The 18,768-nt window shown below is 43.8% G+C and overlaps 79 non-coding genes and 4 pseudogenes across 79 annotated transcripts; all 83 read left to right on the plus strand.

The window, feature by feature from the left end:
* The first annotated feature begins 54 nt into the window (after nt 1-54).
* Nucleotides 55-173, plus strand: LOC131720276 (5S ribosomal RNA). The gene has a single exon (XR_009319174.1). It is a non-coding gene; the product is annotated as a 5S ribosomal RNA (ribosomal RNA).
* A 100-nt stretch (nt 174-273) lies between these two features.
* LOC131720277 (5S ribosomal RNA) lies at nt 274-392 on the plus strand. The gene has a single exon (XR_009319175.1). It is a non-coding gene; the product is annotated as a 5S ribosomal RNA (ribosomal RNA).
* Nucleotides 393-492: 100 nt separating this feature from the next.
* LOC131720278 (5S ribosomal RNA) lies at nt 493-611 on the plus strand. The gene has a single exon (XR_009319176.1). It is a non-coding gene; the product is annotated as a 5S ribosomal RNA (ribosomal RNA).
* A 100-nt stretch (nt 612-711) lies between these two features.
* LOC131720280 (5S ribosomal RNA) lies at nt 712-830 on the plus strand. Its single transcript, XR_009319178.1, has one exon. It is a non-coding gene; the product is annotated as a 5S ribosomal RNA (ribosomal RNA).
* A 100-nt stretch (nt 831-930) lies between these two features.
* LOC131720281 (5S ribosomal RNA) lies at nt 931-1,049 on the plus strand. Its single transcript, XR_009319179.1, has one exon. It is a non-coding gene; the product is annotated as a 5S ribosomal RNA (ribosomal RNA).
* Nucleotides 1,050-1,149: 100 nt separating this feature from the next.
* LOC131710311 (5S ribosomal RNA) lies at nt 1,150-1,268 on the plus strand. Its single transcript, XR_009312183.1, has one exon. It is a non-coding gene; the product is annotated as a 5S ribosomal RNA (ribosomal RNA).
* Nucleotides 1,269-1,368: 100 nt separating this feature from the next.
* Nucleotides 1,369-1,487, plus strand: LOC131720688 (5S ribosomal RNA). The gene has a single exon (XR_009319585.1). It is a non-coding gene; the product is annotated as a 5S ribosomal RNA (ribosomal RNA).
* Nucleotides 1,488-1,587: 100 nt separating this feature from the next.
* On the plus strand, nt 1,588-1,706 carry LOC131720282 (5S ribosomal RNA). Its single transcript, XR_009319180.1, has one exon. It is a non-coding gene; the product is annotated as a 5S ribosomal RNA (ribosomal RNA).
* Nucleotides 1,707-1,820: 114 nt separating this feature from the next.
* Nucleotides 1,821-1,939, plus strand: LOC131720283 (5S ribosomal RNA). Its single transcript, XR_009319181.1, has one exon. It is a non-coding gene; the product is annotated as a 5S ribosomal RNA (ribosomal RNA).
* A 114-nt stretch (nt 1,940-2,053) lies between these two features.
* Nucleotides 2,054-2,172, plus strand: LOC131720284 (5S ribosomal RNA). Its single transcript, XR_009319182.1, has one exon. It is a non-coding gene; the product is annotated as a 5S ribosomal RNA (ribosomal RNA).
* A 100-nt stretch (nt 2,173-2,272) lies between these two features.
* Nucleotides 2,273-2,391, plus strand: LOC131720285 (5S ribosomal RNA). Its single transcript, XR_009319183.1, has one exon. It is a non-coding gene; the product is annotated as a 5S ribosomal RNA (ribosomal RNA).
* Nucleotides 2,392-2,491: 100 nt separating this feature from the next.
* Nucleotides 2,492-2,610, plus strand: LOC131720286 (5S ribosomal RNA). Its single transcript, XR_009319184.1, has one exon. It is a non-coding gene; the product is annotated as a 5S ribosomal RNA (ribosomal RNA).
* A 114-nt stretch (nt 2,611-2,724) lies between these two features.
* On the plus strand, nt 2,725-2,843 carry LOC131720287 (5S ribosomal RNA). The gene has a single exon (XR_009319185.1). It is a non-coding gene; the product is annotated as a 5S ribosomal RNA (ribosomal RNA).
* A 100-nt stretch (nt 2,844-2,943) lies between these two features.
* Nucleotides 2,944-3,062, plus strand: LOC131720288 (5S ribosomal RNA). Its single transcript, XR_009319186.1, has one exon. It is a non-coding gene; the product is annotated as a 5S ribosomal RNA (ribosomal RNA).
* Nucleotides 3,063-3,162: 100 nt separating this feature from the next.
* LOC131720289 (5S ribosomal RNA) lies at nt 3,163-3,281 on the plus strand. Its single transcript, XR_009319187.1, has one exon. It is a non-coding gene; the product is annotated as a 5S ribosomal RNA (ribosomal RNA).
* A 100-nt stretch (nt 3,282-3,381) lies between these two features.
* Nucleotides 3,382-3,500, plus strand: LOC131720717 (5S ribosomal RNA). The gene has a single exon (XR_009319614.1). It is a non-coding gene; the product is annotated as a 5S ribosomal RNA (ribosomal RNA).
* A 114-nt stretch (nt 3,501-3,614) lies between these two features.
* LOC131710909 (5S ribosomal RNA) lies at nt 3,615-3,733 on the plus strand. The gene has a single exon (XR_009312792.1). It is a non-coding gene; the product is annotated as a 5S ribosomal RNA (ribosomal RNA).
* Nucleotides 3,734-3,833: 100 nt separating this feature from the next.
* LOC131720291 (5S ribosomal RNA) lies at nt 3,834-3,952 on the plus strand. The gene has a single exon (XR_009319189.1). It is a non-coding gene; the product is annotated as a 5S ribosomal RNA (ribosomal RNA).
* Nucleotides 3,953-4,066: 114 nt separating this feature from the next.
* On the plus strand, nt 4,067-4,185 carry LOC131718982 (5S ribosomal RNA). The gene has a single exon (XR_009317878.1). It is a non-coding gene; the product is annotated as a 5S ribosomal RNA (ribosomal RNA).
* A 114-nt stretch (nt 4,186-4,299) lies between these two features.
* Nucleotides 4,300-4,418, plus strand: LOC131720292 (5S ribosomal RNA). The gene has a single exon (XR_009319190.1). It is a non-coding gene; the product is annotated as a 5S ribosomal RNA (ribosomal RNA).
* Nucleotides 4,419-4,532: 114 nt separating this feature from the next.
* On the plus strand, nt 4,533-4,651 carry LOC131718993 (5S ribosomal RNA). Its single transcript, XR_009317889.1, has one exon. It is a non-coding gene; the product is annotated as a 5S ribosomal RNA (ribosomal RNA).
* A 114-nt stretch (nt 4,652-4,765) lies between these two features.
* On the plus strand, nt 4,766-4,884 carry LOC131720293 (5S ribosomal RNA). Its single transcript, XR_009319191.1, has one exon. It is a non-coding gene; the product is annotated as a 5S ribosomal RNA (ribosomal RNA).
* A 100-nt stretch (nt 4,885-4,984) lies between these two features.
* On the plus strand, nt 4,985-5,103 carry LOC131719005 (5S ribosomal RNA). The gene has a single exon (XR_009317901.1). It is a non-coding gene; the product is annotated as a 5S ribosomal RNA (ribosomal RNA).
* A 100-nt stretch (nt 5,104-5,203) lies between these two features.
* Nucleotides 5,204-5,322, plus strand: LOC131720294 (5S ribosomal RNA). The gene has a single exon (XR_009319192.1). It is a non-coding gene; the product is annotated as a 5S ribosomal RNA (ribosomal RNA).
* A 114-nt stretch (nt 5,323-5,436) lies between these two features.
* LOC131718012 (5S ribosomal RNA) lies at nt 5,437-5,555 on the plus strand. Its single transcript, XR_009316906.1, has one exon. It is a non-coding gene; the product is annotated as a 5S ribosomal RNA (ribosomal RNA).
* A 114-nt stretch (nt 5,556-5,669) lies between these two features.
* LOC131712432 (5S ribosomal RNA) lies at nt 5,670-5,788 on the plus strand. The gene has a single exon (XR_009314325.1). It is a non-coding gene; the product is annotated as a 5S ribosomal RNA (ribosomal RNA).
* Nucleotides 5,789-5,902: 114 nt separating this feature from the next.
* On the plus strand, nt 5,903-6,031 carry LOC131712833 (5S ribosomal RNA; annotated as a pseudogene).
* A 100-nt stretch (nt 6,032-6,131) lies between these two features.
* On the plus strand, nt 6,132-6,250 carry LOC131710226 (5S ribosomal RNA). Its single transcript, XR_009312096.1, has one exon. It is a non-coding gene; the product is annotated as a 5S ribosomal RNA (ribosomal RNA).
* A 114-nt stretch (nt 6,251-6,364) lies between these two features.
* On the plus strand, nt 6,365-6,483 carry LOC131711295 (5S ribosomal RNA). Its single transcript, XR_009313178.1, has one exon. It is a non-coding gene; the product is annotated as a 5S ribosomal RNA (ribosomal RNA).
* A 100-nt stretch (nt 6,484-6,583) lies between these two features.
* LOC131711296 (5S ribosomal RNA) lies at nt 6,584-6,702 on the plus strand. The gene has a single exon (XR_009313179.1). It is a non-coding gene; the product is annotated as a 5S ribosomal RNA (ribosomal RNA).
* A 100-nt stretch (nt 6,703-6,802) lies between these two features.
* Nucleotides 6,803-6,921, plus strand: LOC131720295 (5S ribosomal RNA). Its single transcript, XR_009319193.1, has one exon. It is a non-coding gene; the product is annotated as a 5S ribosomal RNA (ribosomal RNA).
* Nucleotides 6,922-7,035: 114 nt separating this feature from the next.
* Nucleotides 7,036-7,154, plus strand: LOC131720296 (5S ribosomal RNA). The gene has a single exon (XR_009319194.1). It is a non-coding gene; the product is annotated as a 5S ribosomal RNA (ribosomal RNA).
* Nucleotides 7,155-7,268: 114 nt separating this feature from the next.
* On the plus strand, nt 7,269-7,387 carry LOC131719016 (5S ribosomal RNA). Its single transcript, XR_009317912.1, has one exon. It is a non-coding gene; the product is annotated as a 5S ribosomal RNA (ribosomal RNA).
* Nucleotides 7,388-7,501: 114 nt separating this feature from the next.
* On the plus strand, nt 7,502-7,620 carry LOC131720297 (5S ribosomal RNA). Its single transcript, XR_009319195.1, has one exon. It is a non-coding gene; the product is annotated as a 5S ribosomal RNA (ribosomal RNA).
* A 100-nt stretch (nt 7,621-7,720) lies between these two features.
* On the plus strand, nt 7,721-7,839 carry LOC131720298 (5S ribosomal RNA). The gene has a single exon (XR_009319196.1). It is a non-coding gene; the product is annotated as a 5S ribosomal RNA (ribosomal RNA).
* Nucleotides 7,840-7,953: 114 nt separating this feature from the next.
* Nucleotides 7,954-8,072, plus strand: LOC131720299 (5S ribosomal RNA). The gene has a single exon (XR_009319197.1). It is a non-coding gene; the product is annotated as a 5S ribosomal RNA (ribosomal RNA).
* Nucleotides 8,073-8,186: 114 nt separating this feature from the next.
* LOC131710449 (5S ribosomal RNA) lies at nt 8,187-8,305 on the plus strand. The gene has a single exon (XR_009312321.1). It is a non-coding gene; the product is annotated as a 5S ribosomal RNA (ribosomal RNA).
* A 100-nt stretch (nt 8,306-8,405) lies between these two features.
* LOC131720300 (5S ribosomal RNA) lies at nt 8,406-8,524 on the plus strand. Its single transcript, XR_009319198.1, has one exon. It is a non-coding gene; the product is annotated as a 5S ribosomal RNA (ribosomal RNA).
* A 113-nt stretch (nt 8,525-8,637) lies between these two features.
* LOC131713657 (5S ribosomal RNA) lies at nt 8,638-8,766 on the plus strand (annotated as a pseudogene).
* A 100-nt stretch (nt 8,767-8,866) lies between these two features.
* LOC131720302 (5S ribosomal RNA) lies at nt 8,867-8,985 on the plus strand. The gene has a single exon (XR_009319200.1). It is a non-coding gene; the product is annotated as a 5S ribosomal RNA (ribosomal RNA).
* A 114-nt stretch (nt 8,986-9,099) lies between these two features.
* LOC131720303 (5S ribosomal RNA) lies at nt 9,100-9,218 on the plus strand. Its single transcript, XR_009319201.1, has one exon. It is a non-coding gene; the product is annotated as a 5S ribosomal RNA (ribosomal RNA).
* A 100-nt stretch (nt 9,219-9,318) lies between these two features.
* On the plus strand, nt 9,319-9,437 carry LOC131711297 (5S ribosomal RNA). Its single transcript, XR_009313180.1, has one exon. It is a non-coding gene; the product is annotated as a 5S ribosomal RNA (ribosomal RNA).
* Nucleotides 9,438-9,537: 100 nt separating this feature from the next.
* LOC131720304 (5S ribosomal RNA) lies at nt 9,538-9,656 on the plus strand. Its single transcript, XR_009319202.1, has one exon. It is a non-coding gene; the product is annotated as a 5S ribosomal RNA (ribosomal RNA).
* A 114-nt stretch (nt 9,657-9,770) lies between these two features.
* LOC131720305 (5S ribosomal RNA) lies at nt 9,771-9,889 on the plus strand. Its single transcript, XR_009319203.1, has one exon. It is a non-coding gene; the product is annotated as a 5S ribosomal RNA (ribosomal RNA).
* A 114-nt stretch (nt 9,890-10,003) lies between these two features.
* Nucleotides 10,004-10,122, plus strand: LOC131720306 (5S ribosomal RNA). Its single transcript, XR_009319204.1, has one exon. It is a non-coding gene; the product is annotated as a 5S ribosomal RNA (ribosomal RNA).
* A 114-nt stretch (nt 10,123-10,236) lies between these two features.
* On the plus strand, nt 10,237-10,355 carry LOC131720307 (5S ribosomal RNA). Its single transcript, XR_009319205.1, has one exon. It is a non-coding gene; the product is annotated as a 5S ribosomal RNA (ribosomal RNA).
* A 114-nt stretch (nt 10,356-10,469) lies between these two features.
* On the plus strand, nt 10,470-10,588 carry LOC131720308 (5S ribosomal RNA). The gene has a single exon (XR_009319206.1). It is a non-coding gene; the product is annotated as a 5S ribosomal RNA (ribosomal RNA).
* Nucleotides 10,589-10,702: 114 nt separating this feature from the next.
* On the plus strand, nt 10,703-10,821 carry LOC131720309 (5S ribosomal RNA). The gene has a single exon (XR_009319207.1). It is a non-coding gene; the product is annotated as a 5S ribosomal RNA (ribosomal RNA).
* A 100-nt stretch (nt 10,822-10,921) lies between these two features.
* Nucleotides 10,922-11,040, plus strand: LOC131711094 (5S ribosomal RNA). Its single transcript, XR_009312976.1, has one exon. It is a non-coding gene; the product is annotated as a 5S ribosomal RNA (ribosomal RNA).
* Nucleotides 11,041-11,154: 114 nt separating this feature from the next.
* Nucleotides 11,155-11,273, plus strand: LOC131712190 (5S ribosomal RNA). The gene has a single exon (XR_009314083.1). It is a non-coding gene; the product is annotated as a 5S ribosomal RNA (ribosomal RNA).
* A 113-nt stretch (nt 11,274-11,386) lies between these two features.
* LOC131713488 (5S ribosomal RNA) lies at nt 11,387-11,505 on the plus strand. Its single transcript, XR_009315119.1, has one exon. It is a non-coding gene; the product is annotated as a 5S ribosomal RNA (ribosomal RNA).
* Nucleotides 11,506-11,605: 100 nt separating this feature from the next.
* LOC131720310 (5S ribosomal RNA) lies at nt 11,606-11,724 on the plus strand. The gene has a single exon (XR_009319208.1). It is a non-coding gene; the product is annotated as a 5S ribosomal RNA (ribosomal RNA).
* A 100-nt stretch (nt 11,725-11,824) lies between these two features.
* On the plus strand, nt 11,825-11,943 carry LOC131720311 (5S ribosomal RNA). Its single transcript, XR_009319209.1, has one exon. It is a non-coding gene; the product is annotated as a 5S ribosomal RNA (ribosomal RNA).
* A 114-nt stretch (nt 11,944-12,057) lies between these two features.
* On the plus strand, nt 12,058-12,176 carry LOC131720313 (5S ribosomal RNA). Its single transcript, XR_009319211.1, has one exon. It is a non-coding gene; the product is annotated as a 5S ribosomal RNA (ribosomal RNA).
* Nucleotides 12,177-12,290: 114 nt separating this feature from the next.
* Nucleotides 12,291-12,409, plus strand: LOC131720314 (5S ribosomal RNA). The gene has a single exon (XR_009319212.1). It is a non-coding gene; the product is annotated as a 5S ribosomal RNA (ribosomal RNA).
* Nucleotides 12,410-12,523: 114 nt separating this feature from the next.
* On the plus strand, nt 12,524-12,642 carry LOC131720315 (5S ribosomal RNA). The gene has a single exon (XR_009319213.1). It is a non-coding gene; the product is annotated as a 5S ribosomal RNA (ribosomal RNA).
* Nucleotides 12,643-12,742: 100 nt separating this feature from the next.
* LOC131720316 (5S ribosomal RNA) lies at nt 12,743-12,861 on the plus strand. Its single transcript, XR_009319214.1, has one exon. It is a non-coding gene; the product is annotated as a 5S ribosomal RNA (ribosomal RNA).
* Nucleotides 12,862-12,975: 114 nt separating this feature from the next.
* LOC131719027 (5S ribosomal RNA) lies at nt 12,976-13,094 on the plus strand. The gene has a single exon (XR_009317923.1). It is a non-coding gene; the product is annotated as a 5S ribosomal RNA (ribosomal RNA).
* A 100-nt stretch (nt 13,095-13,194) lies between these two features.
* On the plus strand, nt 13,195-13,313 carry LOC131713770 (5S ribosomal RNA; annotated as a pseudogene).
* Nucleotides 13,314-13,413: 100 nt separating this feature from the next.
* Nucleotides 13,414-13,532, plus strand: LOC131720317 (5S ribosomal RNA). Its single transcript, XR_009319215.1, has one exon. It is a non-coding gene; the product is annotated as a 5S ribosomal RNA (ribosomal RNA).
* A 100-nt stretch (nt 13,533-13,632) lies between these two features.
* LOC131720318 (5S ribosomal RNA) lies at nt 13,633-13,751 on the plus strand. The gene has a single exon (XR_009319216.1). It is a non-coding gene; the product is annotated as a 5S ribosomal RNA (ribosomal RNA).
* A 100-nt stretch (nt 13,752-13,851) lies between these two features.
* On the plus strand, nt 13,852-13,970 carry LOC131720319 (5S ribosomal RNA). Its single transcript, XR_009319217.1, has one exon. It is a non-coding gene; the product is annotated as a 5S ribosomal RNA (ribosomal RNA).
* A 100-nt stretch (nt 13,971-14,070) lies between these two features.
* Nucleotides 14,071-14,189, plus strand: LOC131720320 (5S ribosomal RNA). The gene has a single exon (XR_009319218.1). It is a non-coding gene; the product is annotated as a 5S ribosomal RNA (ribosomal RNA).
* Nucleotides 14,190-14,289: 100 nt separating this feature from the next.
* LOC131720321 (5S ribosomal RNA) lies at nt 14,290-14,408 on the plus strand. Its single transcript, XR_009319219.1, has one exon. It is a non-coding gene; the product is annotated as a 5S ribosomal RNA (ribosomal RNA).
* Nucleotides 14,409-14,521: 113 nt separating this feature from the next.
* On the plus strand, nt 14,522-14,650 carry LOC131712835 (5S ribosomal RNA; annotated as a pseudogene).
* Nucleotides 14,651-14,750: 100 nt separating this feature from the next.
* On the plus strand, nt 14,751-14,869 carry LOC131712121 (5S ribosomal RNA). The gene has a single exon (XR_009314010.1). It is a non-coding gene; the product is annotated as a 5S ribosomal RNA (ribosomal RNA).
* A 100-nt stretch (nt 14,870-14,969) lies between these two features.
* LOC131720322 (5S ribosomal RNA) lies at nt 14,970-15,088 on the plus strand. Its single transcript, XR_009319220.1, has one exon. It is a non-coding gene; the product is annotated as a 5S ribosomal RNA (ribosomal RNA).
* A 100-nt stretch (nt 15,089-15,188) lies between these two features.
* Nucleotides 15,189-15,307, plus strand: LOC131720324 (5S ribosomal RNA). Its single transcript, XR_009319222.1, has one exon. It is a non-coding gene; the product is annotated as a 5S ribosomal RNA (ribosomal RNA).
* A 100-nt stretch (nt 15,308-15,407) lies between these two features.
* LOC131720325 (5S ribosomal RNA) lies at nt 15,408-15,526 on the plus strand. Its single transcript, XR_009319223.1, has one exon. It is a non-coding gene; the product is annotated as a 5S ribosomal RNA (ribosomal RNA).
* A 100-nt stretch (nt 15,527-15,626) lies between these two features.
* On the plus strand, nt 15,627-15,745 carry LOC131720326 (5S ribosomal RNA). The gene has a single exon (XR_009319224.1). It is a non-coding gene; the product is annotated as a 5S ribosomal RNA (ribosomal RNA).
* Nucleotides 15,746-15,859: 114 nt separating this feature from the next.
* On the plus strand, nt 15,860-15,978 carry LOC131720327 (5S ribosomal RNA). The gene has a single exon (XR_009319225.1). It is a non-coding gene; the product is annotated as a 5S ribosomal RNA (ribosomal RNA).
* A 114-nt stretch (nt 15,979-16,092) lies between these two features.
* On the plus strand, nt 16,093-16,211 carry LOC131720328 (5S ribosomal RNA). The gene has a single exon (XR_009319226.1). It is a non-coding gene; the product is annotated as a 5S ribosomal RNA (ribosomal RNA).
* Nucleotides 16,212-16,325: 114 nt separating this feature from the next.
* LOC131720330 (5S ribosomal RNA) lies at nt 16,326-16,444 on the plus strand. The gene has a single exon (XR_009319228.1). It is a non-coding gene; the product is annotated as a 5S ribosomal RNA (ribosomal RNA).
* Nucleotides 16,445-16,544: 100 nt separating this feature from the next.
* On the plus strand, nt 16,545-16,663 carry LOC131720695 (5S ribosomal RNA). Its single transcript, XR_009319592.1, has one exon. It is a non-coding gene; the product is annotated as a 5S ribosomal RNA (ribosomal RNA).
* Nucleotides 16,664-16,777: 114 nt separating this feature from the next.
* Nucleotides 16,778-16,896, plus strand: LOC131720331 (5S ribosomal RNA). The gene has a single exon (XR_009319229.1). It is a non-coding gene; the product is annotated as a 5S ribosomal RNA (ribosomal RNA).
* Nucleotides 16,897-17,010: 114 nt separating this feature from the next.
* LOC131713598 (5S ribosomal RNA) lies at nt 17,011-17,129 on the plus strand. Its single transcript, XR_009315131.1, has one exon. It is a non-coding gene; the product is annotated as a 5S ribosomal RNA (ribosomal RNA).
* A 100-nt stretch (nt 17,130-17,229) lies between these two features.
* LOC131712065 (5S ribosomal RNA) lies at nt 17,230-17,348 on the plus strand. The gene has a single exon (XR_009313954.1). It is a non-coding gene; the product is annotated as a 5S ribosomal RNA (ribosomal RNA).
* Nucleotides 17,349-17,448: 100 nt separating this feature from the next.
* LOC131720332 (5S ribosomal RNA) lies at nt 17,449-17,567 on the plus strand. The gene has a single exon (XR_009319230.1). It is a non-coding gene; the product is annotated as a 5S ribosomal RNA (ribosomal RNA).
* Nucleotides 17,568-17,681: 114 nt separating this feature from the next.
* Nucleotides 17,682-17,800, plus strand: LOC131720333 (5S ribosomal RNA). Its single transcript, XR_009319231.1, has one exon. It is a non-coding gene; the product is annotated as a 5S ribosomal RNA (ribosomal RNA).
* A 114-nt stretch (nt 17,801-17,914) lies between these two features.
* LOC131710240 (5S ribosomal RNA) lies at nt 17,915-18,033 on the plus strand. Its single transcript, XR_009312111.1, has one exon. It is a non-coding gene; the product is annotated as a 5S ribosomal RNA (ribosomal RNA).
* A 114-nt stretch (nt 18,034-18,147) lies between these two features.
* LOC131720334 (5S ribosomal RNA) lies at nt 18,148-18,266 on the plus strand. Its single transcript, XR_009319232.1, has one exon. It is a non-coding gene; the product is annotated as a 5S ribosomal RNA (ribosomal RNA).
* A 114-nt stretch (nt 18,267-18,380) lies between these two features.
* Nucleotides 18,381-18,499, plus strand: LOC131720336 (5S ribosomal RNA). Its single transcript, XR_009319234.1, has one exon. It is a non-coding gene; the product is annotated as a 5S ribosomal RNA (ribosomal RNA).
* Nucleotides 18,500-18,613: 114 nt separating this feature from the next.
* LOC131720337 (5S ribosomal RNA) lies at nt 18,614-18,732 on the plus strand. Its single transcript, XR_009319235.1, has one exon. It is a non-coding gene; the product is annotated as a 5S ribosomal RNA (ribosomal RNA).
* The last annotated feature ends 36 nt before the right edge of the window (nt 18,733-18,768 follow it).

The raw sequence follows: 18,768 nt of genomic DNA on the forward strand, positions 1-18,768 counted from the left end.
AGGAATCACCCCCAGCTCACTAAACATAAAAGTCATGAAAGCAGAAATGCAATCGCCTGCGGCCACACCACCTTGAATAAGCCTGATCTCGTCTGATCTCAGAAGCTAAGCAATGTTGGGCTTGGTTAGTACTTGGATGGGAGACCACCTGGGAATATCAAGTGCTGCAGGCATTACATTTTACAATTGAAATGTGTGGAGGACAAAAGGAAATTTTGGAGGAATCACCCCCAGCTCACTAAACATAAAAGTCATGAAAGCAGAAATGCAATCGCCTGCGGCCACACCACCTTGAATAAGCCTGATCTCGTCTGATCTCAGAAGCTAAGCAATGTTGGGCTTGGTTAGTACTTGGATGGGAGACCACCTGGGAATATCAAGTGCTGCAGGCATTACATTTTACAATTGAAATGTGTGGAGGACAAAAGGAAATTTTGGAGGAATCACCCCCAGCTCACTAAACATAAAAGTCATGAAAGCAGAAATGCAATCGCCTGCGGCCACACCACCTTGAATAAGCCTGATCTCGTCTGATCTCAGAAGCTAAGCAATGTTGGGCTTGGTTAGTACTTGGATGGGAGACCACCTGGGAATATCAAGTGCTGCAGGCATTACATTTTACAATTGAAATGTGTGGAGGACAAAAGGAAATTTTGGAGGAATCACCCCCAGCTCACTAAACATAAAAGTCATGAAAGCAGAAATGCAATCGCCTGCGGCCACACCACCTTGAATAAGCCTGATCTCGTCTGATCTCAGAAGCTAAGCAATGTTGGGCTTGGTTAGTACTTGGATGGGAGACCACCTGGGAATATCAAGTGCTGCAGGCATTACATTTTACAATTGAAATGTGTGGAGGACAAAAGGAAATTTTGGAGGAATCACCCCCAGCTCACTAAACATAAAAGTCATGAAAGCAGAAATGCAATCGCCTGCGGCCACACCACCTTGAATAAGCCTGATCTCGTCTGATCTCAGAAGCTAAGCAATGTTGGGCTTGGTTAGTACTTGGATGGGAGACCACCTGGGAATATCAAGTGCTGCAGGCATTACATTTTACAATTGAAATGTGTGGAGGACAAAAGGAAATTTTGGAGGAATCACCCCCAGCTCACTAAACATAAAAGTCATGAAAGCAGAAATGCAATCGCCTGCGGCCACACCACCTTGAATTAGCCTGATCTCGTCTGATCTCAGAAGCTAAGCAATGTTGGGCTTGGTTAGTACTTGGATGGGAGACCACCTGGGAATATCAAGTGCTGCAGGCATTACATTTTACAATTGAAATGTGTGGAGGACAAAAGGAAATTTTGGAGGAATCACCCCCAGCTCACTAAACATAAAAGTCATGAAAGCAGAAATGCAATCGCCTGCAGCCACACCACCTTGAATAAGCCTGATCTCGTCTGATCTCAGAAGCTAAGCAATGTTGGGCTTGGTTAGTACTTGGATGGGAGACCACCTGGGAATATCAAGTGCTGCAGGCATTACATTTTACAATTGAAATGTGTGGAGGACAAAAGGAAATTTTGGAGGAATCACCCCCAGCTCACTAAACATAAAAGTCATGAAAGCAGAAATGCAATCGCCTGCGGCCACACCACCTTGAATAAGCCTGATCTCGTCTGATCTCAGAAGCTAAGCAATGTTGGGCTTGGTTAGTACTTGGATGGGAGACCACCTGGGAATATCAAGTGCTGCAGGCATTACATTTTTGTAATTACATTTTACAATTGAAATGTGTGGACGACAAAAGGAAATTTTGGAGGAATCACCCCCAGCTCACTAAACATAAAAGTCATGAAAGCAGAAATGCAATCGCCTGCGGCCACACCACCTTGAATAAGCCTGATCTCGTCTGATCTCAGAAGCTAAGCAATGTTGGGCTTGGTTAGTACTTGGATGGGAGACCACCTGGGAATATCAAGTGCTGCAGGCATTACATTTTTGTAATTACATTTTACAATTGAAATGTGTGGAGGACAAAAGGAAATTTTGGAGGTATCACCCCCAGCTCACTAAACATAAAAGTCATGAAAGCAGAAATGCAATCGCCTGCGGCCACACCACCTTGAATAAGCCTGATCTCGTCTGATCTCAGAAGCTAAGCAATGTTGGGCTTGGTTAGTACTTGGATGGGAGACCACCTGGGAATATCAAGTGCTGCAGGCATTACATTTTACAATTGAAATGTGTGGAGGACAAAAGGAAATTTTGGAGGAATCACCCCCAGCTCACTAAACATAAAAGTCATGAAAGCAGAAATGCAATCGCCTGCGGCCACACCACCTTGAATAAGCCTGATCTCGTCTGATCTCAGAAGCTAAGCAATGTTGGGCTTGGTTAGTACTTGGATGGGAGACCACCTGGGAATATCAAGTGCTGCAGGCATTACATTTTACAATTGAAATGTGTGGAGGACAAAAGGAAGTTTTGGAGGAATCACCCCCAGCTCACTAAACATAAAAGTCATGAAAGCAGAAATGCAATCGCCTGCGGCCACACCACCTTGAATAAGCCTGATCTCGTCTGATCTCAGAAGCTAAGCAATGTTGGGCTTGGTTAGTACTTGGATGGGAGACCACCTGGGAATATCAAGTGCTGCAGGCATTACATTTTTGTAATTACATTTTACAATTGAAATGTGTGGAGGACAAAAGGAAATTTTGGAGGAATCACCCCCAGCTCACTAAACATAAAAGTCATGAAAGCAGAAATGCAATCGCCTGCGGCCACACCACCTTGAATAAGCCTGATCTCGTCTGATCTCAGAAGCTAAGCAATGTTGGGCTTGGTTAGTACTTGGATGGGAGACCACCTGGGAATATCAAGTGCTGCAGGCATTACATTTTACAATTGAAATGTGTGGAGGACAAAAGGAAATTTTGGAGGAATCACCCCCAGCTCACTAAACATAAAAGTCATGAAAGCAGAAATGCAATCGCCTGCGGCCACACCACCTTGAATAAGCCTGATCTCGTCTGATCTCAGAAGCTAAGCAATGTTGGGCTTGGTTAGTACTTGGATGGGAGACCACCTGGGAATATCAAGTGCTGCAGGCATTACATTTTACAATTGAAATGTGTGGAGGACAAAAGGAAATTTTGGAGGAATCACCCCCAGCTCACTAAACATAAAAGTCATGAAAGCAGAAATGCAATCGCCTGCGGCCACACCACCTTGAATAAGCCTGATCTCGTCTGATCTCAGAAGCTAAGCAATGTTGGGCTTGGTTAGTACTTGGATGGGAGACCACCTGGGAATATCAAGTGCTGCAGGCATTACATTTTACAATTGAAATGTGTGGAGGACAAAAGGAAATTTTGGAGGAATCACCCCCAGCTCACTAAACATAAAAGTCATGAAAGCAGAAATGCAATCGCCTGCGGCCACACCACCTTGAATAAGCCTGATCTCGTCTGATCTCAGAAGCTAAGCAACGTTGGGCTTGGTTAGTACTTGGATGGGAGACCACCTGGGAATATCAAGTGCTGCAGGCATTACATTTTTGTAATTACATTTTACAATTGAAATGTGTGGAGGACAAAAGGAAATTTTGGAGGAATCACCCCCAGCTCACTAAACATAAAAGTCATGAAAGCAGAAATGCAATCGCCTGCGGCCACACCACCTTGAATAAGCCTGATTTCGTCTGATCTCAGAAGCTAAGCAATGTTGGGCTTGGTTAGTACTTGGATGGGAGACCACCTGGGAATATCAAGTGCTGCAGGCATTACATTTTACAATTGAAATGTGTGGAGGACAAAAGGAAATTTTGGAGGAATCACCCCCAGCTCACTAAACATAAAAGTCATGAAAGCAGAAATGCAATCGCCTGCGGCCACACCACCTTGAATAAGCCTGATCTCGTCTGATCTCAGAAGCTAAGCAATGTTGGGCTTGGTTAGTACTTGGATGGGAGACCACCTGGGAATATCAAGTGCTGCAGGCATTACATTTTTGTAATTACATTTTACAATTGAAATGTGTGGAGGACAAAAGGAAATTTTGGAGGAATCACCCCCAGCTCACTAAACATAAAAGTCATGAAAGCAGAAATGCAATCGCCTGCGGCCACACCACCTTGAATAAGCCTGATCTCGTCTGATCTCAGAAGCTAAGCAATGTTGGGCTTGGTTAGTACTTGGATGGGAGACCTCCTGGGAATATCAAGTGCTGCAGGCATTACATTTTTGTAATTACATTTTACAATTGAAATGTGTGGAGGACAAAAGGAAATTTTGGAGGAATCACCCCCAGCTCACTAAACATAAAAGTCATGAAAGCAGAAATGCAATCGCCTGCGGCCACACCACCTTGAATAAGCCTGATCTCGTCTGATCTCAGAAGCTAAGCAATGTTGGGCTTGGTTAGTACTTGGATGGGAGACCACCTGGGAATATCAAGTGCTGCAGGCATTACATTTTTGTAATTACATTTTACAATTGAAATGTGTGGAGGACAAAAGGAAATTTTGGAGGAATCACCCCCAGCTCGCTAAACATAAAAGTCATGAAAGCAGAAATGCACTTGCCTGCGGCCACACCACCTTGAATAAGCCTGATCTCGTCTGATCTCAGAAGCTAAGCAATGTTGGGCTTGGTTAGTACTTGGATGGGAGACCTCCTGGGAATATCAAGTGCTGCAGGCATTACATTTTTGTAATTACATTTTACAATTGAAATGTGTGGAGGACAAAAGGAAATTTTGGAGGAATCACCCCCAGCTCACTAAACATAAAAGTCATGAAAGCAGAAATGCAATCGCCTGCGGCCACACCACCTTGAATAAGCCTGATCTCGTCTGATCTCAGAAGCTAAGCAATGTTGGGCTTGGTTAGTACTTGGATGGGAGACCACCTGGGAATATCAAGTGCTGCAGGCATTACATTTTACAATTGAAATGTGTGGAGGACAAAAGGAAATTTTGGAGGAATCACCCCCAGCTCACTAAACATAAAAGTCATGAAAGCAGAAATGCAATCGCCTGCGGCCACACCACCTTGAATAAGCCTGATCTCGTCTGATCTCAGAAGCTAAGCAATGTTGGGCTTGGTTAGTACTTGGATGGGAGACCTCCTGGGAATATCAAGTGCTGCAGGCATTACATTTTACAATTGAAATGTGTGGAGGACAAAAGGAAATTTTGGAGGAATCACCCCCAGCTCACTAAACATAAAAGTCATGAAAGCAGAAATGCAATCGCCTGCGGCCACACCACCTTGAATAAGCCTGATCTCGTCTGATCTCAGAAGCTAAGCAATGTTGGGCTTGGTTAGTACTTGGATGGGAGACCACCTGGGAATATCAAGTGCTGCAGGCATTACATTTTTGTAATTACATTTTACAATTGAAATGTGTGGAGGACAAAAGGAAATTTTGGAGGAATCACCCCCAGCTCACTAAACATAAAAGTCATGAAAGCAGAAATGCAATCGCCTGCGGCCACACCACCTTGAATAAGCCTGATCTCATCTGATCTCAGAAGCTAAGCAATGTTGGGCTTGGTTAGTACTTGGATGGGAGACCACCTGGGAATATCAAGTGCTGCAGGCATTACATTTTTGTAATTACATTTTACAATTGAAATGTGTGGAGGACAAAAGGAAATTTTGGAGGAATCACCCCCAGCTCACTAAACATAAAAGTCATGAAAGCAGAAATGCAATCGCCTGCGGCCACACCACCTTGAATAAGCCTGATCTCGTCTGATCTCAGAAGCGAAGCAATGTTGGGCTTGGTTAGTACTTGGATGGGAGATCACCTGGGAATATCAAGTGCTGCAGGCATTACATTTTTGTAATTACATTTTACAATTGAAATGTGTGGAGGACAAAAGGAAATTTTGGAGGAATCACCCCCAGCTCACTAAACATAAAAGTCATGAAAGCAGAAATGCAATCGCCTGCGGCCACACCACCTTGAATAAACCTGATCTCACCTGATCTCGTCTGATCTCAGAAGCTAAGCAATGTTGGGCTTGGTTAGTACTTGGATGGGAGACCACCTGGGAATATCAAGTGCTGCAGGCATTACATTTTACAATTGAAATGTGTGGAGGACAAAAGGAAATTTTGGAGGAATCACCCCCAGCTCACTAAACATAAAAGTCATGAAAGCAGAAATGCAATCGCCTGCGGCCACACCACCTTGAATAAGCCTGATCTCGTCTGATCTCAGCAGCTAAGCAATGTTGGGCTTGGTTAGTACTTGGATGGGAGACCACCTGGGAATATCAAGTGCTGCAGGCATTACATTTTTGTAATTACATTTTACAATTGAAATGTGTGGAGGACAAAAGGAAATTTTGGAGGAATCACCCCCAGCTCACTAAACATAAAAGTCATGAAAGCAGAAATGCAATCGCATGCGGCCACACCACCTTGAATAAGCCTGATCTCGTCTGATCTCAGAAGCTAAGCAATGTTGGGCTTGGTTAGTACTTGGATGGGAGACCACCTGGGAATATCAAGTGCTGCAGGCATTACATTTTACAATTGAAATGTGTGGAGGACAAAAGGAAATTTTGGAGGAATCACCCCCAGCTCACTAAACATAAAAGTCATGAAAGCAGAAATGCAATCGCATGCGGCCACACCACCTTGAATAAGCCTGATCTCGTCTGATCTCAGAAGCTAAGCAATGTTGGGCTTGGTTAGTACTTGGATGGGAGACCACCTGGGAATATCAAGTGCTGCAGGCATTACATTTTACAATTGAAATGTGTGGAGGACAAAAGGAAATTTTGGAGGAATCACCCCCAGCTCACTAAACATAAAAGTCATGAAAGCAGAAATGCAATCGCCTGCGGCCACACCACCTTGAATAAGCCTGATCTCGTCTGATCTCAGAAGCTAAGCAATGTTGGGCTTGGTTAGTACTTGGATGGGAGACCACCTGGGAATATCAAGTGCTGCAGGCATTACATTTTTGTAATTACATTTTACAATTGAAATGTGTGGAGGACAAAAGGAAATTTTGGAGGAATCACCCCCAGCTCACTAAACATAAAAGTCATGAAAGCAGAAATGCAATCGCCTGCGGCCACACCACCTTGAATAAGCCTGATCTCGTCTGATCTCAGAAGCTAAGCAATGTTGGGCTTGGTTAGTACTTGGATGGGAGACCACCTGGGAATATCAAGTGCTGCAGGCATTACATTTTTGTAATTACATTTTACAATTGAAATGTGTGGAGGACAAAAGGAAATTTTGGAGGAATCACCCCCAGCTCACTAAACATAAAAGTCATGAAAGCAGAAATGCAATCGCCTGCGGCCACACCACCTTGAATAAGCCTGATCTCGTCTGATCTCAGAAGCTAAGCAATGTTGGGCTTGGTTAGTACTTGGATGGGAGACCTCCTGGGAATATCAAGTGCTGCAGGCATTACATTTTTGTAATTACATTTTACAATTGAAATGTGTGGAGGACAAAAGGAAATTTTGGAGGAATCACCCCCAGCTCACTAAACATAAAAGTCATGAAAGCAGAAATGCAATCGCCTGCGGCCACACCACCTTGAATAAGCCTGATCTCGTCTGATCTCAGAAGCTAAGCAATGTTGGGCTTGGTTAGTACTTGGATGGGAGACCACCTGGGAATATCAAGTGCTGCAGGCATTACATTTTACAATTGAAATGTGTGGAGGACAAAAGGAAATTTTGGAGGAATCACCCCCAGCTCACTAAACATAAAAGTCATGAAAGCAGAAATGCAATCGCCTGCGGCCACACCACCTTGAATAAGCCTGATCTCGTCTGATCTCAGAAGCTAAGCAATGTTGGGCTTGGTTAGTACTTGGATGGGAGACCACCTGGGAATATCAAGTGCTGCAGGCATTACATTTTTGTAATTACATTTTACAATTGAAATGTGTGGAGGACAAAAGGAAATTTTGGAGGAATCACCCCCAGCTCACTAAACATAAAAGTCATGAAAGCAGAAATGCAATCGCCTGCGGCCACACCACCTTGAATAAGCCTGATCTCGTCTGATCTCAGAAGCTAAGCAATGTTGGGCTTGGTTAGTACTTGGATGGGAGACCACCTGGGAATATCAAGTGCTGCAGGCATTACATTTTTGTAATTACATTTTACAATTGAAATGTGTGGAGGACAAAAGGAAATTTTGGAGGAATCACCCCCAGCTCACTAAACATAAAAGTCATGAAAGCAGAAATGCAATCGCCTGCGGCCACACCACCTTGAATAAGCCTGATCTCGTCTGATCTCAGAAGCGAAGCAATGTTGGGCTTGGTTAGTACTTGGATGGGAGACCACCTGGGAATATCAAGTGCTGCAGGCATTACATTTTACAATTGAAATGTGTGGAGGACAAAAGGAAATTTTGGAGGAATCACCCCCAGCTCACTAAACATAAAAGTCATGAAAGCAGAAATGCAATCGCCTGCGGCCACACCACCTTGAATAAGCCTGATCTCGTCTGATCTCAGAAGCTAAGCAATGTTGGGCTTGGTTAGTACTTGGATGGGAGACCACCTGGGAATATCAAGTGCTGCAGGCATTACATTTTTGTAATTACATTTTACAATAGAAATGAGTGGAGGACAAAAGGAAATTTGGAGGAATCACCCCCAGCTCACTAAACATAAAAGTCATGAAAGCAGAAATGCAATCGCCTGCGGCCACACCACCTTGAATAAACCTGATCTCACCTGATCTCGTCTGATCTCAGAAGCTAAGCAATGTTGGGCTTGGTTAGTACTTGGATGGGAGACCACCTGGGAATATCAAGTGCTGTAGGCATTACATTTTACAATTGAAATGTGTGGAGGACAAAAGGAAATTTTGGAGGAATCACCCCCAGCTCACTAAACATAAAAGTCATGAAAGCAGAAATGCAATCGCCTGCGGCCACACCACCTTGAATAAGCCTGATCTCGTCTGATCTCAGAAGCTAAGCAATGTTGGGCTTGGTTAGTACTTGGATGGGAGACCACCTGGGAATATCAAGTGCTGCAGGCATTACATTTTTGTAATTACATTTTACAATTGAAATGTGTGGAGGACAAAAGGAAATTTTGGAGGAATCACCCCCAGCTCACTAAACATAAAAGTCATGAAAGCAGAAATGCAATCGCCTGCGGCCACACCACCTTGAATAAGCCTGATCTCGTCTGATCTCAGAAGCTAAGCAATGTTGGGCTTGGTTAGTACTTGGATGGGAGACCACCTGGGAATATCAAGTGCTGCAGGCATTACATTTTACAATTGAAATGTGTGGAGGACAAAAGGAAATTTTGGAGGAATCACCCCCAGCTCACTAAACATAAAAGTCATGAAAGCAGAAATGCAATCGCATGCGGCCACACCACCTTGAATAAGCCTGATCTCGTCTGATCTCAGAAGCTAAGCAATGTTGGGCTTGGTTAGTACTTGGATGGGAGACCACCTGGGAATATCAAGTGCTGCAGGCATTACATTTTACAATTGAAATGTGTGGAGGACAAAAGGAAATTTTGGAGGAATCACCCCCAGCTCACTAAACATAAAAGTCATGAAAGCAGAAATGCAATCGCCTGCGGCCACACCACCTTGAATAAGCCTGATCTCGTCTGATCTCAGAAGCTAAGCAATGTTGGGCTTGGTTAGTACTTGGATGGGAGACCACCTGGGAATATCAAGTGCTGCAGGCATTACATTTTTGTAATTACATTTTACAATTGAAATGTGTGGAGGACAAAAGGAAATTTTGGAGGAATCACCCCCAGCTCACTAAACATAAAAGTCATGAAAGCAGAAATGCAATCGCCTGCGGCCACACCACCTTGAATAAGCCTGATCTCGTCTGATCTCAGAAGCTAAGCAATGTTGGGCTTGGTTAGTACTTGGATGGGAGACCACCTGGGAATATCAAGTGCTGCAGGCATTACATTTTTGTAATTACATTTTACAATTGAAATGTGTGGAGGACAAAAGGAAATTTTGGAGGAATCACCCCCAGCTCACTAAACATAAAAGTCATGAAAGCAGAAATGCAATCGCCTGCGGCCACACCACCTTGAATAAGCCTGATCTCGTCTGATCTCAGAAGCTAAGCAATGTTGGGCTTGGTTAGTACTTGGATGGGAGACCACCTGGGAATATCAAGTGCTGCAGGCATTACATTTTTGTAATTACATTTTACAATTGAAATGTGTGGAGGACAAAAGGAAATTTTGGAGGAATCACCCCCAGCTCACTAAACATAAAAGTCATGAAAGCAGAAATGCAATCGCCTGCGGCCACACCACCTTGAATAAGCCTGATCTCGTCTGATCTCAGAAGCTAAGCAATGTTGGGCTTGGTTAGTACTTGGATGGGAGACCACCTGGGAATATCAAGTGCTGCAGGCATTACATTTTTGTAATTACATTTTACAATAGAAATGTGTGGAGGACAAAAGGAAATTTTGGAGGAATCACCCCCAGCTCACTAAACATAAAAGTCATGAAAGCAGAAATGCAATCGCCTGCGGCCACACCACCTTGAATAAGCCTGATCTCGTCTGATCTCAGAAGCTAAGCAATGTTGGGCTTGGTTAGTACTTGGATGGGAGACCACCTGGGAATATCAAGTGCTGCAGGCATTACATTTTTGTAATTACATTTTACAATTGAAATGTGTGGAGGACAAAAGGAAATTTTGGAGGAATCACCCCCAGCTCACTAAACATAAAAGTCATGAAAGCAGAAATGCAATTGCCTGCGGCCACACCACCTTGAATAAGCCTGATCTCGTCTGATCTCAGAAGCTAAGCAATGTTGGGCTTGGTTAGTACTTGGATGGGAGACCACCTGGGAATATCAAGTGCTGCAGGCATTACATTTTACAATTGAAATGTGTGGAGGACAAAAGGAAATTTTGGAGGAATCACCCCCAGCTCACTAAACATAAAAGTCATGAAAGCAGAAATGCAATCGCCTGCGGCCACACCACCTTGAATAAGCCTGATCTCGTCTGATCTCAGAAGCTAAGCAATGTTGGGCTTGGTTAGTACTTGGATGGGAGACCACCTGGGAATATCAAGTGCTGCAGACATTACATTTTTGTAATTACATTTTACAATTGAAATGTGTGGAGGACAAAAGGAAATTTTGAAGGAATCACCCCCAGCTCACTAAACATAAAAGTCATGAAAGCAGAAATGCAATCGCCTGCGGCCACACCACCTTGAATAAGCCTGATCTCGTCTGATCTCAGAAGCTAAGCAATTTTGGGCTTGGTTAGTACTTGGATGGGAGACCACCTGGGAATATCAAGTGCTGCAGGCATTACATTTTTGTAATTACATTTTACAATAGAAATGTGTGGAGGACAAAAGGAAATTTGGAGGAATCACCCCCAGCTCACTAAACATAAAAGTCATGAAAGCAGAAATGCAATCGCCTGCGGCCACACCACCTTGAATAAACCTGATCTCGTCTGATCTCAGAAGCTAAGCAATGTTGGGCTTGGTTAGTACTTGGATGGGAGACCACCTGGGAATATCAAGTGCTGCAGGCATTACATTTTACAATTGAAATGTGTGGAGGACAAAAGGAAATTTTGGAGGAATCACCCCCAGCTCACTAAACATAAAAGTCATGAAAGCAGAAATGCAATCGCCTGCGGCCACACCACCTTGAATAAGCCTGATCTCGTCTGATCTCAGAAGCTAAGCAATGTTGGGCTTGGTTAGTACTTGGATGGGAGACCACCTGGGAATATCAAGTGCTGCAGGCATTACATTTTACAATTGAAATGTGTGGAGGACAAAAGGAAATTTTGGAGGAATCACCCCCAGCTCACTAAACATAAAAGTCATGAAAGCAGAAATGCAATCGCCTGCGGCCACACCACCTTGAATAAGCCTGATCTCGTCTGATCTCAGAAGCTAAGCAATGTTGGGCTTGGTTAGTACTTGGATGGGAGACCACCTGGGAATATCAAGTGCTGCAGGCATTACATTTTTGTAATTACATTTTACAATTGAAATGTGTGGAGGACAAAAGGAAATTTTGGAGGAATCACCCCCAGCTCACTAAACATAAAAGTCATGAAAGCAGAAATGCAATCGCCTGCGGCCACACCACCTTGAATAAGCCTGATCTCGTCTGATCTCAGAAGCTAAGCAATGTTGGGCTTGGTTAGTACTTGGATGGGAGACCACCTGGGAATATCAAGTGCTGCAGGCATTACATTTTTGTAATTACATTTTACAATTGAAATGTGTGGAGGACAAAAGGAAATTTTGGAGGAATCACCCCCAGCTCACTAAACATAAAAGTCATGAAAGCAGAAATGCAATCGCCTGCGGCCACACCACCTTGAATAAGCCTGATCTCGTCTGATCTCAGAAGCTAAGCAATGTTGGGCTTGGTTAGTACTTGGATGGGAGACCACCTGGGAATATCAAGTGCTGCAGGCATTACATTTTTGTAATTACATTTTACAATTGAAATGTGTGGAGGACAAAAGGAAATTTTGGAGGAATCACCCCCAGCTCACTAAACATAAAAGTCATGAAAGCAGAAATGCAATCGCCTGCGGCCACACCACCTTGAATAAGCCTGATCTCGTCTGATCTCAGAAGCTAAGCAATGTTGGGCTTGGTTAGTACTTGGATGGGAGACCACCTGGGAATATCAAGTGCTGCAGGCATTACATTTTACAATTGAAATGTGTGGAGGACAAAAGGAAATTTTGGAGGAATCACCCCCAGCTCACTAAACATAAAAGTCATGAAAGCAGAAATGCAATCGCCTGCGGCCACACCACCTTGAATAAGCCTGATCTCGTCTGATCTCAGAAGCTAAGCAATGTTGGGCTTGGTTAGTACTTGGATGGGAGACCACCTGGGAATATCAAGTGCTGCAGGCATTACATTTTTGTAATTACATTTTACAATTGAAATGTGTGGAGGACAAAAGGAAATTTTGGAGGAATCACCCCCAGCTCACTAAACATAAAAGTCATGAAAGCAGAAATGCAATCGCCTGCGGCCACACCACCTTGAATAAGCCTGATCTCGTCTGATCTCAGAAGCTAAGCAATGTTGGGCTTGGTTAGTACTTGGATGGGAGACCTCCTGGGAATATCAAGTGCTGCAGGCATTACATTTTACAATTGAAATGTGTGGAGGACAAAAGGAAATTTTGGAGGAATCACCCCCAGCTCACTAAACATAAAAGTCATGAAAGCAGAAATGCAATCGCCTGCGGCCACACCACCTTGAATAAGCCTGATCTCGTCTGATCACAGAAGCTAAGCAATATTGGGCTTGGTTAGTACTTGGATGGGAGACCACCTGGGAATATCAAGTGCTGCAGGCATTACATTTTACAATTGAAATGTGTGGAGGACAAAAGGAAATTTTGGAGGAATCACCCCCAGCTCACTAAACATAAAAGTCATGAAAGCAGAAATGCAATCGCCTGCGGCCACACCACCTTGAATAAGCCTGATCTCGTCTGATCTCAGAAGCTAAGCAATGTTGGGCTTGGTTAGTACTTGGATGGGAGACCACCTGGGAATATCAAGTGCTGCAGGCATTACATTTTACAATTGAAATGTGTGGAGGACAAAAGGAAATTTTGGAGGAATCACCCCCAGCTCACTAAACATAAAAGTCATGAAAGCAGAAATGCAATCGCCTGCGGCCACACCACCTTGAATAAGCCTGATCTCGTCTGATCTCAGAAGCTAAGCAATGTTGGGCTTGGTTAGTACTTGGATGGGAGACCACCTGGGAATATCAAGTGCTGCAGGCATTACATTTTACAATTGAAATGTGTGGAGGACAAAAGGAAATTTTGGAGGAATCACCCCCAGCTCACTAAACATAAAAGTCATGAAAGCAGAAATGCATTCGCCTGCGGCCACACCACCTTGAATAAGCCTGATCTCGTCTGATCTCAGAAGCTAAGCAATGTTGGGCTTGGTTAGTACTTGGATGGGAGACCACCTGGGAATATCAAGTGCTGCAGGCATTACATTTTACAATTGAAATGTGTGGAGGACAAAAGGAAATTTTGGAGGAATCACCCCCAGCTCACTAAACATAAAAGTCATGAAAGCAGAAATGCAATCGCCTGCGGCCACACCACCTTGAATAAGCCTGATCTCGTCTGATCTCAGAAGCTAAGCAATGTTGGGCTTGGTTAGTACTTGGATGGGAGACCACCTGGGAATATCAAGTGCTGCAGGCATTACATTTTACAATTGAAATGTGTGGAGGACAAAAGGAAATTTTGGAGGAATCACCCCCAGCTCACTAAACATAAAAGTCATGAAAGCAGAAATGCAATCGCCTGCGGCCACACCACCTTGAATAAGCCTGATCTCGTCTGATCTCAGAAGCTAAGCAATGTTGGGCTTGGTTAGTACTTGGATGGGAGACCACCTGGGAATATCAAGTGCTGCAGGCATTACATTTTTGTAATTACATTTTACAATAGAAATGTGTGGAGGACAAAAGGAAATTTGGAGGAATCACCCCCAGCTCACTAAACATAAAAGTCATGAAAGCAGAAATGCAATCGCCTGCGGCCACACCACCTTGAATAAACCTGATCTCACCTGATCTCGTCTGATCTCAGAAGCTAAGCAATGTTGGGCTTGGTTAGTACTTGGATGGGAGACCACCTGGGAATATCAAGTGCTGCAGGCATTACATTTTACAATTGAAATGTGTGGAGGACAAAAGGAAATTTTGGAGGAATCACCCCCAGCTCACTAAACATAAAAGTCATGAAAGCAGAAATGCAATCGCCTGCGGCCACACCACCTTGAATAAGCCTGATCTCGTCTGATCTCAGAAGCTAAGCAATGTTGGGCTTGGTTAGTTCTTGGATGGGAGACCACCTGGGAATATCAAGTGCTGCAGGCATTACATTTTACAATTGAAATGTGTGGAGGACAAAAGGAAATTTTGGAGGAATCACCCCCAGCTCACTAAACATAAAAGTCATGAAAGCAGAAATGCAATCGCCTGCGGCCACACCACCTTGAATAAGCCTGATCTCGTCTGATCTCAGAAGCTAAGCAATGTTGGGCTTGGTTAGTACTTGGATGGGAGACCACCTGGGAATATCAAGTGCTGCAGGCATTACTTTTTACAATTGAAATGTGTGGAGGACAAAAGGAAATTTTGGAGGAATCACCCCCAGCTCACTAAACATAAAAGTCATGAAAGCAGAAATGCAATCGCCTGCGGCCACACCACCTTGAATAAGCCTGATCTCGTCTGATCTCAGAAGCTAAGCAATGTTGGGCTTGGTTAGTACTTGGATGGGAGACCACCTGGGAATATCAAGTGCTGCAGGCATTACATTTTACAATTGAAATGTGTGGAGGACAAAAGGAAATTTTGGAGGAATCACCCCCAGCTCACTAAACATAAAAGTCATGAAAGCAGAAATGCAATCGCCTGCGGCCACACCACCTTGAATAAGCCTGATCTCGTCTGATCTCAGAAGCTAAGCAATGTTGGGCTTGGTTAGTACTTGGATGGGAGACCACCTGGGAATATCAAGTGCTGCAGGCATTACATTTTACAATTGAAATGTGTGGAGGACAAAAGGAAGTTTTGGAGGAATCACCCCCAGCTCACTAAACATAAAAGTCATGAAAGCAGAAATGCAATTGCCTGCGGCCACACCACCTTGAATAAGCCTGATCTCGTCTGATCTCAGAAGCTAAGCAATGTTGGGCTTGGTTAGTACTTGGATGGGAGACCACCTGGGAATATCAAGTGCTGCAGGCATTACATTTTTGTAATTCCATTTTACAATTGAAATGTGTGGAGGACAAAAGGAAATTTTGGAGGAATCACCCCCAGCTCACTAAACATAAAAGTCATGAAAGCAGAAATGCAATCGCCTGCGGCCACACCACCTTGAATAAGCCTGATCTCGTCTGATCTCAGAAGCTAAGCAATGTTGGGCTTGGTTAGTACTTGGATGGGAGACCACCTGGGAATATCAAGTGCTGCAGGCATTACATTTTTGTAATTACATTTTACAATTGAAATGTGTGGAGGACAAAAGGAAATTTTGGAGGAATCACCCCCAGCTCACTAAACATAAAAGTCATGAAAGCAGAAATGCAATCGCCTGCGGCCACACCACCTTGAATAAGCCTGATCTCGTCTGATCTCAGAAGCTAAGCAATGTTGGGCTTGGTTAGTACTTGGATGGGAGACCACCTGGGAATATCAAGTGCTGCAGGCATTACATTTTTGTAATTACATTTTACAATTGAAATGTGTGGAGGACAAAAGGAAATTTTGGAGGAATCACCCCCAGCTCACTAAACATAAAAGTCATGAAAGCAGAAATGCAATCGCCTGCGGCCACACCACCTTGAATAAGCCTGATCTCGTCTGATCTCAGAAGCTAAGCAATGTTGGGCTTGGTTAGTACTTGGATGGGAGACCACCTGGGAATATCAAGTGCTGCAGGCATTACATTTTACAATTGAAATGTGTGGAGGACAAAAGGAAATTTTGGAGGAATCACCCCCAGCTCACTAAACATAAAAGTCATGAAAGCAGAAATGCAATCGTCTGCGGCCACACCACCTTGAATAAGCCTGATCTCGTCTGATCTCAGAAGCTAAGCAATGTTGGGCTTGGTTAGTACTTGGATGGGAGACCACCTGGGAATATCAAGTGCTGCAGACATTACATTTTTGTAATTACATTTTACAATTGAAATGTGTGGAGGACAAAAGGAAATTTTGGAGGAATCACCCCCAGCTCACTAAACATAAAAGTCATGAAAGCAGAAATGCAATCGCCTGCGGCCACACCACCTTGAATAAGCCTGATCTCGTCTGATCTCAGAAGCTAAGCAATGTTGGGCTTGGTTAGTACTTGGATGGGAGACCACCTGGGAATATCAAGTGCTGCAGGCATTACATTTTTGTAATTACATTTTACAATAGAAATGTGTGGAGGACAAAAGGAAATTTTGGAGGAATCACCCCCAGCTCACTAAACATAAAAGTCATGAAAGCAGAAATGCAATCGCCTGCGGCCACACCACCTTGAATAAACCTGATCTCGTCTGATCTCAGAAGCTAAGCAATGTTGGGCTTGGTTAGTACTTGGATGGGAGACCACCTGGGAATATCAAGTGCTGCAGGCATTACATTTTACAATTGAAATGTGTGGAGGACAAAAGGAAATTTTGGAGGAATCACCCCCAGCTCACTAAACATAAAAGTCATGAAAGCAGAAATGCAATCGCCTGCGGCCACACCACCTTGAATAAGCATGATCTCGTCTGATCTCAGAAGCTAAGCAATGTTGGGCTTGGTTAGTACTTGGATGGGAGACCACCTGGGAATATCAAGTGCTGCAGGCATTACATTTTACAATTGAAATGTGTGGAGGACAAAAGGAAATTTTGGAGGAATCACCCCCAGCTCACTAAACATAAAAGTCATGAAAGCAGAAATGCAATCGCCTGCGGCCACACCACCTTGAATAAGCCTGATCTCGTCTGATCTCAGAAGCTAAGCAATGTTGGGCTTGGTTAGTACTTGGATGGGAGACCACCTGGGAATATCAAGTGCTGCAGGCATTACATTTTTGTAATTACATTTTACAATTGAAATGTGTGGAGGACAAAAGGAAATTTTGGATGAATCACCCCCAGCTCACTAAACATAAAAGTCATGAAAGCAGAAATGCAATCGCCTGCGGCCACACCACCTTGAATAAGCCTGATCTCGTCTGATCTCAGAAGCTAAGCAATGTTGGGCTTGGTTAGTACTTGGATGGGAGACCACCTGGGAATATCAAGTGCTGCAGGCATTACATTTTTGTAATTACATTTTACAATTGAAATGTGTGGAGGACAAAAGGAAATTTTGGAGGAATCACCCCCAGCTCACTAAACATAAAAGTCATGAAAGCAGAAATGCAATCGCTTGCGGCCACACCACCTTGAATAAGCCTGATCTCGTCTGATCTCAGAAGCTAAGCAATGTTGGGCTTGGTTAGTACTTGGATGGGAGACCACCTGGGAATATCAAGTGCTGCAGGCATTACATTTTTGTAATTACATTTTACAATTGAAATGTGTGGAGGACAAAAGGAAATTTTGGAGGAATCACCCCCAGCTCACTAAACATAAAAGTCATGAAAGCAGAAATGCAATCGCCTGCGGCCACACCACCTTGAATAAGCCTGATCTCGTCTGATCTCAGAAGCTAAGCAATGTTGGGCTTGGTTAGTACTTGGATGGGAGACCACCTGGGAATATCAAGTGCTGCAGGCATTACATTTTTGTAATTACATTTTACAATTGAAATGTGTGGAGGACAAAAGGAAATTTTGGAGGAATCACCCCCAGCTCACTAAACATAAAAGTCATGAAAGCAGAAATGCAATCGCCTGCGGCCACACCACCTTGAATAAGCCTGATCTCGTCTGATCTCAGAAGCTAAGCAATGTTGGGCTTGGTTAGTACTTGGATGGGAGACCACCTGGGAATATCAAGTGCTGCAGGCATTACATTTTTGTAATTACATTTTACAATTGAAATGTGTGGAGGACAAAAGGAAATTTTGGAGGAATCACCCCCAGCTCACTAAACATAAAAGTCATGAAAGCAGAAATGCAATCGCCTGCGGCCACACCACCTTGAATAAGCCTGATCTCGTCTGATCTCAGAAGCTAAGCAATGTTGGGCTTGGTTAGTACTTGGATGGGAGACCACCTGGGAATATCAAGTGCTGCAGGCATTACATTTTACAATTGAAATGTGTGGAGGACAAAAG

This window comes from Acipenser ruthenus, chromosome 44 (assembly GCF_902713425.1).
Source record: "Acipenser ruthenus chromosome 44, fAciRut3.2 maternal haplotype, whole genome shotgun sequence".
NCBI lineage: Eukaryota > Metazoa > Chordata > Actinopteri > Acipenseriformes > Acipenseridae > Acipenser > Acipenser ruthenus.